The following is a 15,769-nucleotide window of genomic DNA, read 5'->3' as shown; positions in this document are numbered from 1 at the left end:
AAACATATACAATAAATAACTTACAAATCATATGAACATTAGACTTCATTACGGCTGAGAAGACGAAGAATAGGGAGAGAAGTGGTAGCGTTTGGGTGCGTGACTGGCTTGTCGCAAGGCGACAGCTGTGCCAGTCCAGGTGTCTGTGCCACGCTCTCCTTATAGTAAGCGTTCACTGGGAACATAACATGCAATTTGAACGACTCCAAAACTTTATATCAACTGGTAATCCGCTGCATGGTGAAATGAATCATGGCTAACCGTTCTGCTCTGACCTCTGGGGTGGCCGCATAAAACAGACCATTTAACATCACCTATAACAACACATTCAGGAACTCTGGCCTGTGCATATTTTTCAACCACATGACCACAGGACCTCGTGCCTGGTCACAAATAACCTGAATAAAACAACATATTATATATCTTCATGTCTACAAAACTTGTCTGCCCTCTGGGGGATAACAGCTGGAAGTTATCTATCCTCTCTTATCAAGTTACAGGGGTAGAACAGATACATTCACTTTCATAATGATAATTCTTATTGCGGTACATCACGTAATACATCGTAGCTTCGTGCATTGATTTAACCAATCAAGGAACTACCACTTACGAAAAACAGAAGGCATGGACAAAAAAAGAATAAATGGCTGGTAAAGGGGATGCAGAGAAACGAGGAAGAAAAGAAAGAGGAGGTAGAAAAAGTTCATTCCATTCGTTGCGCAATCTAGCATGTGACACAACGTACTATCGGTTTTGGCAACGCAAGTGCTAATCGTGTAATTACGACTGCATATCCGCTTGGTGCCTAAGGTCGCCTAGTACCAGTGGTAAAGAGTGGACATCACCAGGGCCATCAAAATCCAATGGTCTGTCGCTTTTCTTACAAGGCCTAAACGCTGATTTCGCGTCTGTGCCTGGTCTTGCAATAAAAATAAACTCCCATCAAAGTGAAAAGATTTAGTGGGCCAACAATTTCGGAGGCCTTACAGCTGCGGTATGACGGCGTAATGCGTTACAGAGCTCTTAAAGCGCTCACGTCTGTGGAGCAAGTAGAAGGAGCCTACTTTCATCATAGGGCGGAGAAATGATGCTTATAGGAACGATGAAGGAAAAAAGAGTTGATCATGACACGAAAACGAAACAGAAGAAAATGCCATGAATGGCTGGGAGACTGTGTGTTTGCCAAACACACTGTGCAAGCTGCACATCCCTGGAGATTAATCGAAAGCTCTCATGAAAGATATCTTTAAAAACTTATTAACTATCCAACCAATAAACAGGAGAAGTTCTTATCAACGAACAAATACACATTCAAGGTAACCATATTCACAAAAATAGAAACTTCAAATCGACCTAGGTAAAGACACCTCCAAAAAACAGGCAATAACTGCACAAGACGCAAAATTTAGCTGCTTACTATGATTTACCGATCTCTTCTCTGAACAAATATCTGCAAGAGCCTCACTACATGTCAACACTCACAGTACAGACATTGCGTCGCGACGTGCAGTAGCGTCGGCGCCGGTGGGGCAGCGGTGGGGCAGCGGTGGGGCGGCTGGCTGCTCAGCGCTGACAATAGGCGCCCCGGGCGTTGGGGCCAGGACCCAAACGCAGATGGCAGCGGAGAGCTGACCGGCGGCCATCTTTGGGCGGCAGGTGGGCTACGGCAGCGGAAGCGGCAGGGAAGACGCGCCGACCGTGAACAGTGCACCTGTGCGCTCACAGTTAGCTGGCGGTGACCGAGGAGCTGGGCCGGTTGGACCGTCATCTGAGGCCGGAGCGCACATACTAAGCAGGTGGGCTGTGAGGAGCGGCTGACTGCACTCAGCGCGCACGTGTTGGCGCGGCGCGCTGCGGGCGGCAGGCAGTACACTCTGCCCCGGTGCTGGTATGTGCGGACTTAGCATTCGTAGCCGATGCGCTGCAGCATCCGACTCGGCTCGCAGCGGACTAACAGTGGCGAATACTGACCGACAACACAACATCAAACATGAACCAAAAGTAAACGGCCACCCAATGGACCTAACGGTGGGAAAGAATCGCGATTCCGACACCAATGTACAGCATATGGCCAGGGAAGGGAGGAGAAGGTTGTTACACATGCCTCGTGACGGCAGTGTGCAGGAGGTCGAGCGCTCACGAGAGTTGGCATCCAAGTCTGCCCTTAAATGACAGGACAGGAAGCTAGGTACAATAAAGAGAATATTTTTCAGTGTATGCCATACAAGGGGCGCGCCTAGGGTCGGAAGTTACCAGGTTTACGCCAGTCTAGGAGGTTGAACAATTAACTGAAATGGGCAATGGCAGGGGAAGCGGTTAACGTTAACTTACGTTGGTGGCCAGTTGTGAGAAGGACAGCCAGAGGCTCCGCCTTCCGAAAAGATGTCAGTTCTGCTCAAAATCTGGATTACAAGAGAGAGTGGGAACTGTGTTCAACACTGCAGAACACTCCAGCGTCCACACACGTGGTCTGCATCCAGTGCACGCTATTACTAAAACCAATCGCGTGAATTTTCTAGCATTTTCAGCAGAGGTCACAGAGCATCTCTTGTCAGCAGCTTTATTTGGACAGAACTGCTTCGGTTTTGAAAGACAGCCAAATTGTGTCACATAAGCACAGCGTTAGATGCTCTAGGAGTAAACTTGTAAAGATTTGACAGGGCCTTTGAGATAATTTTTTTTTTAAACTAGTTCCCTAAAACAATCCTTTACTAGCTGCCCACACGTACAATGCTGTGTCGCAGACATACGTCCTCAGAAATTTCTCCCTTAAGATAAGGCCTATGTTAAGTACTGATAAACTGTTGTCCAGGAATGCCGTTTGTGCCAGTGATAGTCTGCTTTTGATTTCCTCCTTGTTCTGTGCGTCGTTTGTTATTTACTGCCTAGGCAGCAGAATTCCTTAACTTCATGTACATCATGACAATCAATCGTTATGCTAAGTTTCTCACTGTTCTTGTTTATGCTGCTTCTCATTACTTTCGTCTTTCATCGATTTACTCTCAATCCATATTCGGCACTCATTAGAGTGTCCATTCCATTCAGAAGATCATGTAATTATTCTTTAGTTTCTCTGAGGATAGCAATGTCCTCACCTAGTCACATCACTGATATCCTTTCACATTGAATTTTAATACCGCAATTGAAACTTTCTTTTATTTCCATCATTACTTCTTCGATGTACAGACTGAAGAGTCGAAGCGAAAGATTACATCCCTGCGTTACTCCCTTTTTAGTCTGAGAATTTCGTCCTTGGTCATCCACTGTTATTATTGCTATTTCCTGTACAGAATATGTATTACACGCCTCTCCCTATAGCTTACTCCCATTTGTCTCAGAATTTCGAACACCTTGCAACATTTTTACATTGCCGAACGCATTTTTTTCAGGCCGACATTTCCTATGCAGCTGCTTTGATTTTTCTTTAGCCTTGCTGCCATTATCAACTGTAATGTCAGAATTGCCTCTCTGGTTGCCTTATTTTTCCTAAAGCAAAATTGTTCGTCATCTAACTCATCCTCCATTTACATTTCCATGCTTCTGTATGTTATTCTTATAAGTAACCTTAATGCATGAGCTGTTGAGGGGATTGTGCGGTAGTTCTCTCACTTGTCAGCTGTTGACATATTCGGAATTGTGTGGATGATGCTTTTCCGAAAGGCAAATGGTATGTCACCAGACATACACTTTCTGCACATTAACATGGACAGTCATTATGTTGTCACTTCCACGAATGATTTTATGAAATGTAATGGAATCTCATCTAACCCTTCTGCCTTATTTGATTTAAGTCCTCCAAAGCTCTCATAAATTTCTGGTTCTAACACTGGGTCCTCTGTCGCTTCTAAATCGACTCCTGTTTCTTCTTCTATCATTTAAGGCAAATTTTCCCCTTCACAGAGGCTCTCAGTGCACTCTTTCCCCGTATTCACTCACCCCTCTGCATTTAACAGAGGCATTCCCATTGCTTTTAATTTCACCGAAAGTTGTTTTGACTTTCCCATACATTGAGTCAGCTTTTCCTAGAATCATTTCTTTTTCGATTTCTTCACATTTTTCAAGCATCCATTTCGTCTTCGCTTCCCTGCACATCCAAGTTATTTCATACCACAGTGACTTGTATTTCTGTATTGCTGAATTTCGCTGAACATTTTTGTACTTTCTTCTTTCATCCATCAACTGAAGTGCTTCAGTCGTTACCCATGGTTTTTTTGTGATTACCTTCTTTGTAACTATGTTTTCTTTTCCGACTTCTGTGTTTGCCCTTTGTAGAGACGTCAGTTGTACTGAAAACTGTACTATTCCTTATTGCTGTATCTATAGCCTTAGAGAATTTAAAGTGTATCTCGTCATTCCTCAGTACTTCCGTATTTCACTACTTTCTGGCTAATCTCTTAAACTCCGGCCGCTCCTCATCATTACTACACCGTGAAGCTGATCGGGAAATGGTACCGTGCTGGGCACCAAAAGTGGTGTGGAAATCAATTTATGCATATCAGGTCACATTGAATATTAACTGAGTGAAGGATTAAAACATGGAGCTACTTCAAATATTAGATCAACAATGTAGACCTATATCCAGTGCTAATTTGCTTGAGGTAGACACAGTTATGTTTTTGGATGGGTTGGAGGAGGGGTTTACGATTTCACCTTATCGCTCGATGGAGCCAATTTTACAGGAAGGCATGTGTCACTAATGGAATTCGGCTGGAGTTATCGATCACTTCTCTTCAGTGAGTGGCTGCCAGGTGACCGGTGTGGCTTTGCCCTGGCTAGTTTTAGTTCTTCCTCCCTCCTCTGGCTGACCAGTGGGCTTCATCCCTCTGCGTAAAGCTCGAATAGGAGGACATGCGATGTTATTCCCTTCGCACTTGGCGACAACCGTCGGCGATGGTTATTTCGCAGTCTGCCCTGTCACCTACGATAGCACTGTCTGGGAACTATGAAAGGGAAGGCAGGGCCGAGTTTTTTAGAAGTTACATTTTAGTTTCATTCAGAACAACCTACCGGGGTTTTTAATAAGAGGTAACTAGAATTGCGTTTTAAATAAAAAGGACCGGCTCCGAACTGTTAATACGAGTGCTGTTCGGATAGTAAGGTCCGATCGGTCAATAAATGGAAACCACAGTTAAACTCCGATGAAGCTTGGGATAGATATGTTGGTCTGTGTCTCTAGTACACCCGTTGATCGCGTCACGTCGCTCTTTTCAATTTTTTCCACACAGTGAGCACTTAAAGATACCGAGAAAATAGTGTCTTCCACCAAGTATGAGGATGTGGTAGAGATTTCGCCTGATGTAATGCAGCCACCATAACATTACTGCCTTGTGTTTCTTTCTTACCGACAGGGACAATGAAGACACTCCTGAAGCGTTTTCATTGGGGACTGTTTGCTCACCCTCAGTACAACTCGTAAGTGGCTCCCGTTGAGTTTCATTTTGGCTCACATTAACCGCTGACTATGCAGGCAACATTTTAGCACAGATAATGACTTGCAGACGAGTGTAGAGAATTGGTGGAAAACATAGGTTGTCGCTTTCAATGACGAAGGTACTGGAAAGTACAAAGGTACAACAAGTGTCTAAGTAAATTGGAAACTTGTGTTAAAGTGTTATGGGACCAAACTGCTGACGTCATCTTTTCGTAAGCTTACACACTACTTAATATAACTTAAACTAAGTTAATCTAATACTCTAAGGACAACACAAATAACCATGCCAGAGGGTGGACTCGAACTTCCGACAGGGAAAGCCGCGCACACCGTGTCAAGACACCTCAGACCGCTCGGCTACCCAGCGCGGCCAATGTCTAAGTGGGGGCAGCGACTGTGTAGAGAAGTAGTGAGAAGGTGTAGCTAACTGTTGCAAATTAAACTTTTTCATCTTCACAGTGGTTTCCAATTAGCGATCAATCGGACCTTACTTCCCAAATAGCTGTTGTACATTCAGATTTCTTGAGGCATTGGCGAACAACATGAAATGGAAAGACGTTAGGATGTAAGTCAGACGACAAATAATTGTATCCAGCGCTGCTGGTGCAGCGGAAAATCGTGACAAGACTGGAAGGCTTTCCCATAAGAGATTCCTAACGATAAGTAATAAATGTTACTAATTAATAATGTTAGTAAATTCAGAGAACTTGAGGAATTAGGGAACAATGAAATTGGATGACGCTTGGGTTATAAATTACGTTACAAATGATTGTAACCACTGCTGCTGGGGCAACAGAAGATTGCGACAAGGATGGAAGGCTTCCGTGTAAGCGATCTCTAAAGATAAGCTCTCTTTGTCTATCAGAAAAATAGTTACGACGGGAACTATTGAGTTCCATCAGTGCAAATACATTCACGATGCTTGATACGTTCACTTTGTTCTCGAACTTTTCCACGTAAAGTGATGAACATTAAAATGAACATTAAAAAGAGTTAACTCTTTTCCACCGTATGTTACTGTATTGTACGAAAATACGCGATATCGTGATATCGATCCACCGTCATATGGGCACTCAGTTCAGTCTTTTCCATAATTCCTATTTCCAGGACACCTGTCCAGCTTAAAAGAGAAGATATATAGGAGAAAAGGCTTTCATTATTTACTGGTTTACGACAAAAATTGAATATTTATGATTACATCCTAGGTTCCTTGAATTTACTCTTTTTAATAAACGACTTAGGTAGTCAACCTCAAAAAGGAATTTTCCTCTCGTTCATCTTGGAAATAACGCAGAAAGAGCGGATAAACATTTCCCAAAACTGATTCTCACGATGGCCGATTGTTTTCCAACTTACGAGGGTAATTCGGAAAGTATGGAACGATCGGTTGCGAAATGGAAATCACAGTGAAAATCCGACGAAGTTCTGCACAAGTGTGTTGAAGAGTGCCTCTGGTATATCCGTCGATCGCGTTACGTCGTTGTTTTCAGTACTGAGCACACAGGGAGCACATAAGTTTACCTAGAACAATAGTGACTTCCGAAAGTACGGGGGCTTGGTGAGAAATTTCCCCTGAAGCTATGCAGCCAACGTTACATAACTGTCGTGCGTTTTCTTCTTCAAAACAATTCTCAGCCGCATTCTGTAGGGGCAATGAAGATGCTACTGCATTGTTTTCAGTTGGAAATGTTTGATTACCCACAGTACAGTCCGTAATTGTTTCCCTCTGAGTTTCATCTCTGCTTACATGAACCGCTGATTATGAAGACAACATTTTGGCAAAGACAGCGAGATGTAGGTCAGCGCAGAGAATTGGCGGAAAGCACTGGCGGTGCCTTCTATAAGGAGGGTATTGGAAAGTTGGTACAACGCAACGACAAATTATTAAGGCGGACCGGTGACTATGGAGATAAGTGTCTGGAAGTTGTAAGTAACTGTTGCAAGTAAAACAGTTTTCTTTACACTGTCGTTTCCATTTCGCAACCTATCGTTCCTTACTTTCCGAATAGCCCTCGTACAGGGCTGCCGGTTCTTTTGCGAAGATCTCTATACTGGAGATCTTCGCAAAAGAACCGGCAGCCCTTCGGTCACCTTGGGCCCACGTGCAGCATGCCTGACCCCTGCACGCCGCAGTGTCGTGAAATCGCCTTGTTGCAGTAACGGACGGACACCAGGCGGCGGTGACAGCACTAGCAGAGTAGAGAGCCTGTATAGAGAGAGACTGACCATAGCTGAAGTTGCCCGTGATTGGTTGATTAGATTTGGCGCCATTTTTCTGCCAAACGTCTCTCGCGCTTCCTATGTTCGCCGTGCTTTTGAGTTGAATTGAAGTTCAGAGGACTTTTGGAAACGATTAAAATGTATCTGAATTATTGAGAGACTTGTTATGCTTTGAGCATGCATGTTCAGTTTAGTTGTGTATAGTTTTTAGTATGTAATTAGCGTTTGAGATCTTAAATACGAGTTGAAATAAAGAAGCGTTTTGTGATGAAGTCGGTAGGGCTACATGTTTGATGTAAACACTTTCGTAAGTCTACAGTATGGTTTTTGACATCTGTAATTCGTTCTGCAGACGTTCTTAAACGATGCCAGGTTGTGCTGCATTTGGTTGTTCTAATAGTGGCCTGACTGTTGACGCAGGCAAGTTGTGAGCACGTTTTCCGCAGTTGTCGTGGTTGCTGAAACATTATTCGTAGCTAATAATTGTAGGTACTCTTGAAGATAGTTTTTGATAGGCCTACTTACGGTGGGGTAGAAGGGATACGGTAGTTTTGTTGTTGTATTTGGTCGTTATTACAGTATCCTACATTCAACATTACCTTATTTTTGTAATCTTTTCGTTTGTTATCCACGAGAGGTATTCAGTCGTAAGCAGTTGTTTACTTGTGACATGCAAAAAGTTTGAAAACGTGACAAGAAGTACTAACACGTCTCACAGTTTCTGCATGTCACATGTAAACAACTGCTTACAACTTTCATCAATCTGAGGTAATAGAGGTACGTTAAATCTTTAGCGTTATGCACTTCTGATACAAAACAAATGCCATACATTATTTTTTTTATTTGTTTTACTTTCATTGCAATATGTCTAGTAAACGAACTTTAAAAGGAGATAAATGCAAGTAACGAATAATTTTTACAGCCACTGTATCAATTTTACCTGTGCTGTACGTAATAGGCTACTATGAGTATATTATAGCTGTAAAGAAACACATTCAACAAGTGATTTCGCCATATTGTCTTCTGCTTTTGATTCGGTGATTGTGTACTCCACTACTGACCGTTCAAAAGTCCCACCCACAGTTCGGCAGAAAAATAGACGCCGTATCGTCCGGTTGGCCACTCTCTTCCCATACAGACTCTCTATATTAGAGACTGCTACCTGCAATGGACCAATTAGCATCCGCCACTCATGTGAAAAGAAAATATTGCAGCGTGTATTCCGCCGCGGGCCGCTGTAAGGTCGGCGCCAGAGCTGCACAGGTCAGTTCTTACTGCTTTGAGAGCATTTTCCAGCCTTTGGGCGGGTGCTACACACCCCACCACCTTAGGAAGCTCTCGATGTCTACAGTAGAAACCGACGTCACTGTGTTCAGCAATCATCGTTGTTTCCCTTGATAGAATCATACTGTAGAAGGGATAGATTTTTCTGTTGCCATGCTGCTGTTATTGACGACAGCTTCATCGGAATTAGAATATTTTCCATACAAGTGTATTGATCCCAACTGCGTTACCTTGTCAGGTTCTGGAATCGCCATACTGTCAGGTCTTCATTCGTGTGAGGCACTGTAAGTGTGATTTTGTTGTTATCGTCGAAGCAGACATTCCTTTGCTTGCTCAAAACTTTTGTAAACTTGGATTACTGTTTTCGCTGCAACACACCATCCTGCTACATGCGTTTATTCTTATTCAGTAGAAACTCTCTGCCGGCGCTGTTATTAAATCTGTCAATAATAATGTAATCACAAATAAGTAGTTAATCTCCCAGGTTCTCAAATGGCTTTACGTAGACGCGTCTACCATTTAAAACTATATCTGATACATGCTTTTAATTAAATGAATACAAGATGGGAAACTTAATTTTGTAGTGGTTTTTGAAATTATTTTGTTAATTCTATTTATACACTTGAGAAATAAATACTCGTCAAACTACTAAAGGGACAACACTATATATTGTTTCGAAGAATAGTCGGAGCTAAGTTCAGTACCCCCACACTCCGCTCGATAGCCGTGTATGAGCGCAGAGGATTGAGGTCAGGTAGCGTGGAGGACGTTACGAGCAGTCCCACAGCTGTCGAGTGCCCATTGAAGCATCCCGACCGCAATTTGGGAACAATGGGGGAGGGGGTGTGAGCTGACTGCTTCAGGGCTGCTGTAGGCCAACAAGTGGAGGCACGAGATTCGGCGGTGGTTTACTATGTCGATCGCTGGTGAGGATTAGACGGCAGGCTTATGTAGGGCATCATTTCACCTCATATTTCTTCATTTTCAGCCAGTACGATGCCATATGGCCATTCTTGTAGTACCGACTCGTATGTGTTGTGACCTGCAATCCTGTACCTGGGCGATATTGCTTCGCCTTTCGAGCGCCGTGTGGCAGTATTCCTGTCGCCACGCTAATTTGTTCCCTCTGTGGCACACTCCGTCTACTGCATACGCTTTCGCCAGACCGCTTTGGAATTTGCATTTTGCTTGTGTAATCTGTAATGACACTCTAACAAAATACAATAAAAATTTACTACCAACGAAACTATTAAATATTTCAGTTTACACGTCTGATCGGGCTGGTCAAGAGGCTATTAACACTGGTGACAGACACTACACCAATATACAACACTACTGGGCATTGTTGGCACTGTCTACATACCGGATACGCTTTGTTTTCCAAAGTCCTGTGCCCGCGATCTCCCATGTCACTGTGACTTACGCCGGCTGTATAAAGTCGGCTTATCACTGTTAAACATTGTGTCAAAGCAATAAGTGTTGATCAGTCAAGGCAAGTACTCTTCACAGTCGTAAATGGAATAGACAATAATTTTAACATTTGAAATGAATAATTTTTAATTTCTTTAAATATTATATGAGATGCTACCCATGATAATGGTATCCTGAAATAACTACAAAAATTCAGTTTAAGAGTAGGTCAAGGACTGACAATTCACTTGAAATAAAGATAATTATAATGCATCTTTGCTCCATACATTTGGCATGTGCATCTCCACTGCGACCTGCAAGCAAAGCCTCTGGATAGAGAATCGCTACTTCGCCACTGTATACTCATAACGCATAGTAGTGCGTTCGTCGTTCCACTAACGAGCTTATGTGGCAACTATTTCAGAGAGATCAGCTTATAACGCATTTTTTTTTCTTGTTATCTCGCCGTCAGTTCACTTGAAGATCCTCTCAGCGGGTTCGTGGGTAAGAGTAGGCCTGTGGTATTCCTGCCTGTCGTAAGACGCGACTAAAAGGAGTCTCAACTGTTTCGGCCTTTAATGTGATGGTGCCCAAAGGGGTTTGACCTCTCCATTTCCAAATTATTTCGTTAGTGCGTACCATATGGGGAAGGACGCCTTATGTGGTGCATTCTATATCTACCATGCTCTAAGATCTGGCATATTCGTTTTTGTCATGGAGTTGGACTTACACTGAGCTTCTGGCCACATCGGCTGCAGTGTGTTCTGGGTAGCCTCCATTCCTTCCATTGTGCACTTCCGTCTCTGCTCCCTTTATTAATGGATATTCGACACCCGACAACCAGCACGGTAGCCAGTCCGGTGTGGTGGGGTCGTCATGTACACTCTTGGTGGTAGCCCACTGACTACACAGGGATCGCACTGCTGATGCCTTAGCTGCTAGCTTCCCACGTATGCGGAGAAGTAGATGCCTATCCCTCAGGGGCATCGGGACTCCCGGCAAAGGTCATCCTGCCAGGTGGTCTTTGCTGTGGCTGGGTGGCGCCCATGGAGAGAGCCTTTGATTGGAGTGGGTTGCATCAGGGAGGATGACCCCCATTGAAGCATGGTACATCACCTCTCGCTGGTGGGCCCCCACCAGCAGTCTCTAAGTGATCGAGGTCTAACCTCAAAGGGAAGGAATTTGATCCAAGATCATTTCCCTCCCTGGCCTCCCCATGGGAGGAACGTATGACTAAAGAAGGCACTGCAGATTATTCACCCCGGTACGTAGTCTGTACACGAGATGATGGTGAATCATTTATGTCAACCAAGCCCCAGGTTTTTGTGGAGCATATTGAGGACAAGTTTGGGGAGATGGAAGGCTTGTCCAAAATGCGCTCTGATTCAGTTCTAATCAAGACAGCATCCTCTGCCTAGTCATAGAGGTTGCTCGCTTGTGATAAGTTAATGGATGTCTCAGTAAGCATAACGCCCCATAAGAGTTCAAACATGGTCCAGGGTGTTATAATCCACAGTGATATTCCTCTGAAGTCGGATGATGAACTACGCGCCAACCTAGAACGAAGAGGTGTTCACTTCGTCCGGCGCATCCATCAGGCTCCGAGGGATAATCAGGTAGCCACCGGTGCCATCATCTTGGTGTTCGAGGGTGATGTCTTAACCGAAAAGGTCAAGGTGATGCTTTACCGTTGTGATGTAAAGCCATATATCACTTCTCTGATGCGGTCTTTCAAATGCTGGAAGTTCGGGCGCATGTCATCCCATTGTATTCTGGCATCGCATGTCGAGATTGTGGACGTCCTTCTCATCCCAATACTCCATGTGCTCCGCCTCCCATCTGTGTTAACTGCAGAGAACACCATTCTCCCTGCTCGCCGGACTGTAGGATACTCCAGAAAGAACGGATGATAATGGAATATAAGACATTGGACCGCCTGACCTACTCCGAGGCTAGGCAGAAATATGAGAGGCTCCATCCTGTGCTAATGTGATCGACCTACGCCGCTGCTGCAAACAATAGTTCTCCCGTGTTGTCCTGTAAGGTTGGATCTATGATCGGTCAGAATCCACCAGCCCCCTTGATTGTGAGGGCACTTCACACCATATTGCTCCTTCTCCATCTACTTCAGGAGCAACCCCCGCCCCCCCTAACTATCGAGGACATCCGTTCCCCCTTCCCAGCCAGAGAAGAGAAAGACTTCTTCGTCTACTCTTGCCAGGAAGGGGTCCCTTGGGGTCGTTCCTTCGCAATTTCCGACCAGTGGAAAGGCGAACACCCGCAAGTGGCTGAAACAAACACCAGTCCCTTTTCGTAGGGCCTCACAGTCGTCGTCCGTCCATGAGACTGACCCAGTGAAGCCCTCCAAGCCTGAACCACCGAAGGCACAGCGACAGAAGCAGAAAAAGAACAAAATCCCCAAGAATAACGACATTGCGGTAGCACTCGTCCCACCGCTTCCTACAAGCTCTGCGTCTGAGGACGAGGTGGAGATTTTGGCGTCCGCTGAGGACCTCGATCTTGCGGGTCCATCAGACATCGTGGATAGCACTAGCACAGGTGCTCAATCAGAGGCAGCAGGGAACCTAGCGGCGTAATCTGCATTCCCAGTCCCTTCACGCGTTTCTCTGCCATGGACAGTGGAACTGCAGTGGTTTCTTCCACCATCTATCTGAGCTCTGACAACTTATCAGCCTTCACCCTTTCTTCTGCATTGCTCTTCAGGAATGTTGGTTTCCAGCAATATGAACGCCCCACCCTTTGTGACTATCTGGGTTATTATAAGAACCGGGCAGCTTACGAAAGGGTGTCTGGTGGCGTCTGCAACTATGTCCTTCACTTTCTTCACAGCGAGTCTTTCCCTCTACAAACACCTTTAGAGGCTGTCGCTGTTCGGGTGTGAAAGCCACAGGCTGTTACCGTCTGCAGTCTTTACCTTCCACCGGATGGTGATGTCACACAGCATGTCCTGGCTGCGCTATTACCCCAATTGACGCCACCTTTCTTGTTACTGGGCGACTTCAACGCCCATAACCCTCTGTAGGGTGGGTCAGTGGCAACAGGTCGTGGCGCCACCATTGAGCATTTATTGGCACAGCTCGATCTTTCGATTTTAGATGCTGCCTTCACACACTTCAGTGTGGCATATGGCACTTACTCCGCCATCGACCTTTCGATCTGCAGCTCTAGCTTCTTACCTACCGTCCAAAGGAGTGTGCATGACGACCTGTGTGGTAGTGACCATTTCCGATCTTTTTGTCACTGCCACAGCGTCACTCTTCAGGACGCCCTTACAGATGGGCTATGAATAAGACTGACTTATTCTCCTCCATTGCCGCTCTTGAGCCTCTCTCTAATGATGCCATTTTTGTGGTGGTTCACTCTGTCACCACTGGCATCGTTATTGCCACAGAATCTGCCATTCCCCGTTCTTGTGGGTACCCTCGGCGGAGGACTGTGCCTTGGTGGTCGCCTGCGATCGCCGAGGCGATTAAAGATCGCCGGCGGTCGCTCCAGTGTCACAGGCGGCATCCTTCTTTGTAAAACCTCGTCACCTTTAAACGGCTCCGCGCGCGGGCCCGCCGCCATATCCACCAGCACAGTAGGAGTGTTGGGAGCTGTATGTGTCCACTATTGGCCTCCATGTCTCTCCATCGCAGGTCTGGGCCAAGAGTAGACGTCTCTATGGCTATCAGACCCCTGTCAGCGTCCTAGCGTTCTCACTGAATGGAACAGTTGGTACTGAATCGCTTGGCAAAGCATTTTGCTCTGAGTTCCGCTTCTGCAGATTACCCACTGGCCTTCCGGTCCGTTAAAGAGAGGATGGAACATCGGAACCACCTTGCTGAATCCAACAATGTTCCATTCAGTGAGTGGTAATTTCACAGTGCCCTAGCTGCTTGCCCTGATACAGCTCCTGGGCCAGATCGCATCCACTGTCAGATGCTGAAACACCTTTCAGTGGACTGCCAGCGACGCCTCCTTGACCTTTACAACCGTATTTGGGTCGAAGGTGAGTTTCTGCCGGAATGGTGGAAAAGCATTGTCATCCCCGTTTCTAAACCTGGCAAGAACCCATTGAAGGTGGACAGCTACTGTCACATTAACCTCACCAACGGTCTTTGCCAGTTCCTTTAACGGATCGTGAGCAGGCGGTTGAGTTGAGTACTCGAGTCTTGGGGTCTTCTGGCTCCTTGTCAAGGTTGGTTCCGTAAAGGCTGCTCTGCCGCCGACAATCTTGAGTCAGCCATCCGTACAGCCCTTGCCCGCCGTCAGCACCTGGTCGCTGTCTTTTTCGACAAGCGGAAGGCGTACAATACGACATGGCGTCATAACATCCTCTCTACGCTTCATGGTTGGGGTCTTCGGGGTCCACTGCCGATTTTCATCCGAAATTTTCTGTCGCATTGAACCTTCCGAGTGCAAGTCGCGGTCTCCCATAGTTCCTGCTGAGTTCATGAGAACGGGGTGCCACAGGGATCTGTCTTAAGTGTCTGCCTGTTTTTAATAGCAACTAACGGGCTCGCTGCGGCGGTGGGAACATCTGTCTCAGCGTCCTTGTATGCTGACGACTTCTGGCTTTACTATGGCTCCATTGTCATTGCAGCTGCTGAACATCAGCTGCAGGCCGCTATCCGCAAGGCGCAGTCTTGGGCTGTAGCTCTAGGCTTCCAGTTTTCGGCTCCCAAGACGTGCGTTATTCATTTCTGCCGGCGACGCACTGTTTACCCAGAGCCGTGGCTTTATCTTGACGGTGAACTTCTTGCTGTGGTGGAGTCACATAGGGTTTTGGGGGTGGTTTTTGATGCCCGGTTGACTTGGCTGCCTCGTCGTATTCGGCAGCTTAAACAGTTGTGTTGGCGGCATCTAAATGCTCTGCGATGGTTGAGCCACACCAGTAGGGACGCCGACCGATCTACCCTCTTACGGCTCTATCGGGCGTTAATCCAGTGTCTGGTTTTCGGAGCCTGGCTTATTGCTCAGCATCTCCATCTGCGTTGTGGGTGCGGGACCCAATCCTACACAGCGGGATACGAATTGCCACTGGTGCTTTCCGGACCAGACCTGTGGACAGTATATTTGTGGAGGCTGGTGTCCCTCCACTGCAGTTACGGCGCCAACATTTACTAGCCGCTTATGCTACCCATGTTTGTAGCTTGCACGGGTTTACAAATTATCGTCTCCTGTTCCCGCAGTCCGTCGTCCTTCTCCCAGAACGTCGGCCGTGGTCGCGTTGTACGATCGCCGTCCGTGTCCGAGAGCTTCTCTCCAGGCCTGGTGTTTTCCCTATTCCACCTCCTTTCCGGGCCCCTCTACATAGGCCCCAGTGGTGTGTGCCTCGCCCTTGCCTTCGGATCGAATTGGCACAGGAACCGAAGGACTCAGTCCCTCTGGAGGCCTTTCACCGCCCCTTTTATTCAATCC

This window comes from Schistocerca gregaria, chromosome 3 (assembly GCF_023897955.1).
Source record: "Schistocerca gregaria isolate iqSchGreg1 chromosome 3, iqSchGreg1.2, whole genome shotgun sequence".
Taxonomy (NCBI): Eukaryota; Metazoa; Arthropoda; class Insecta; order Orthoptera; family Acrididae; genus Schistocerca; species Schistocerca gregaria.
This window is presented reverse-complemented; position numbering follows the sequence as displayed.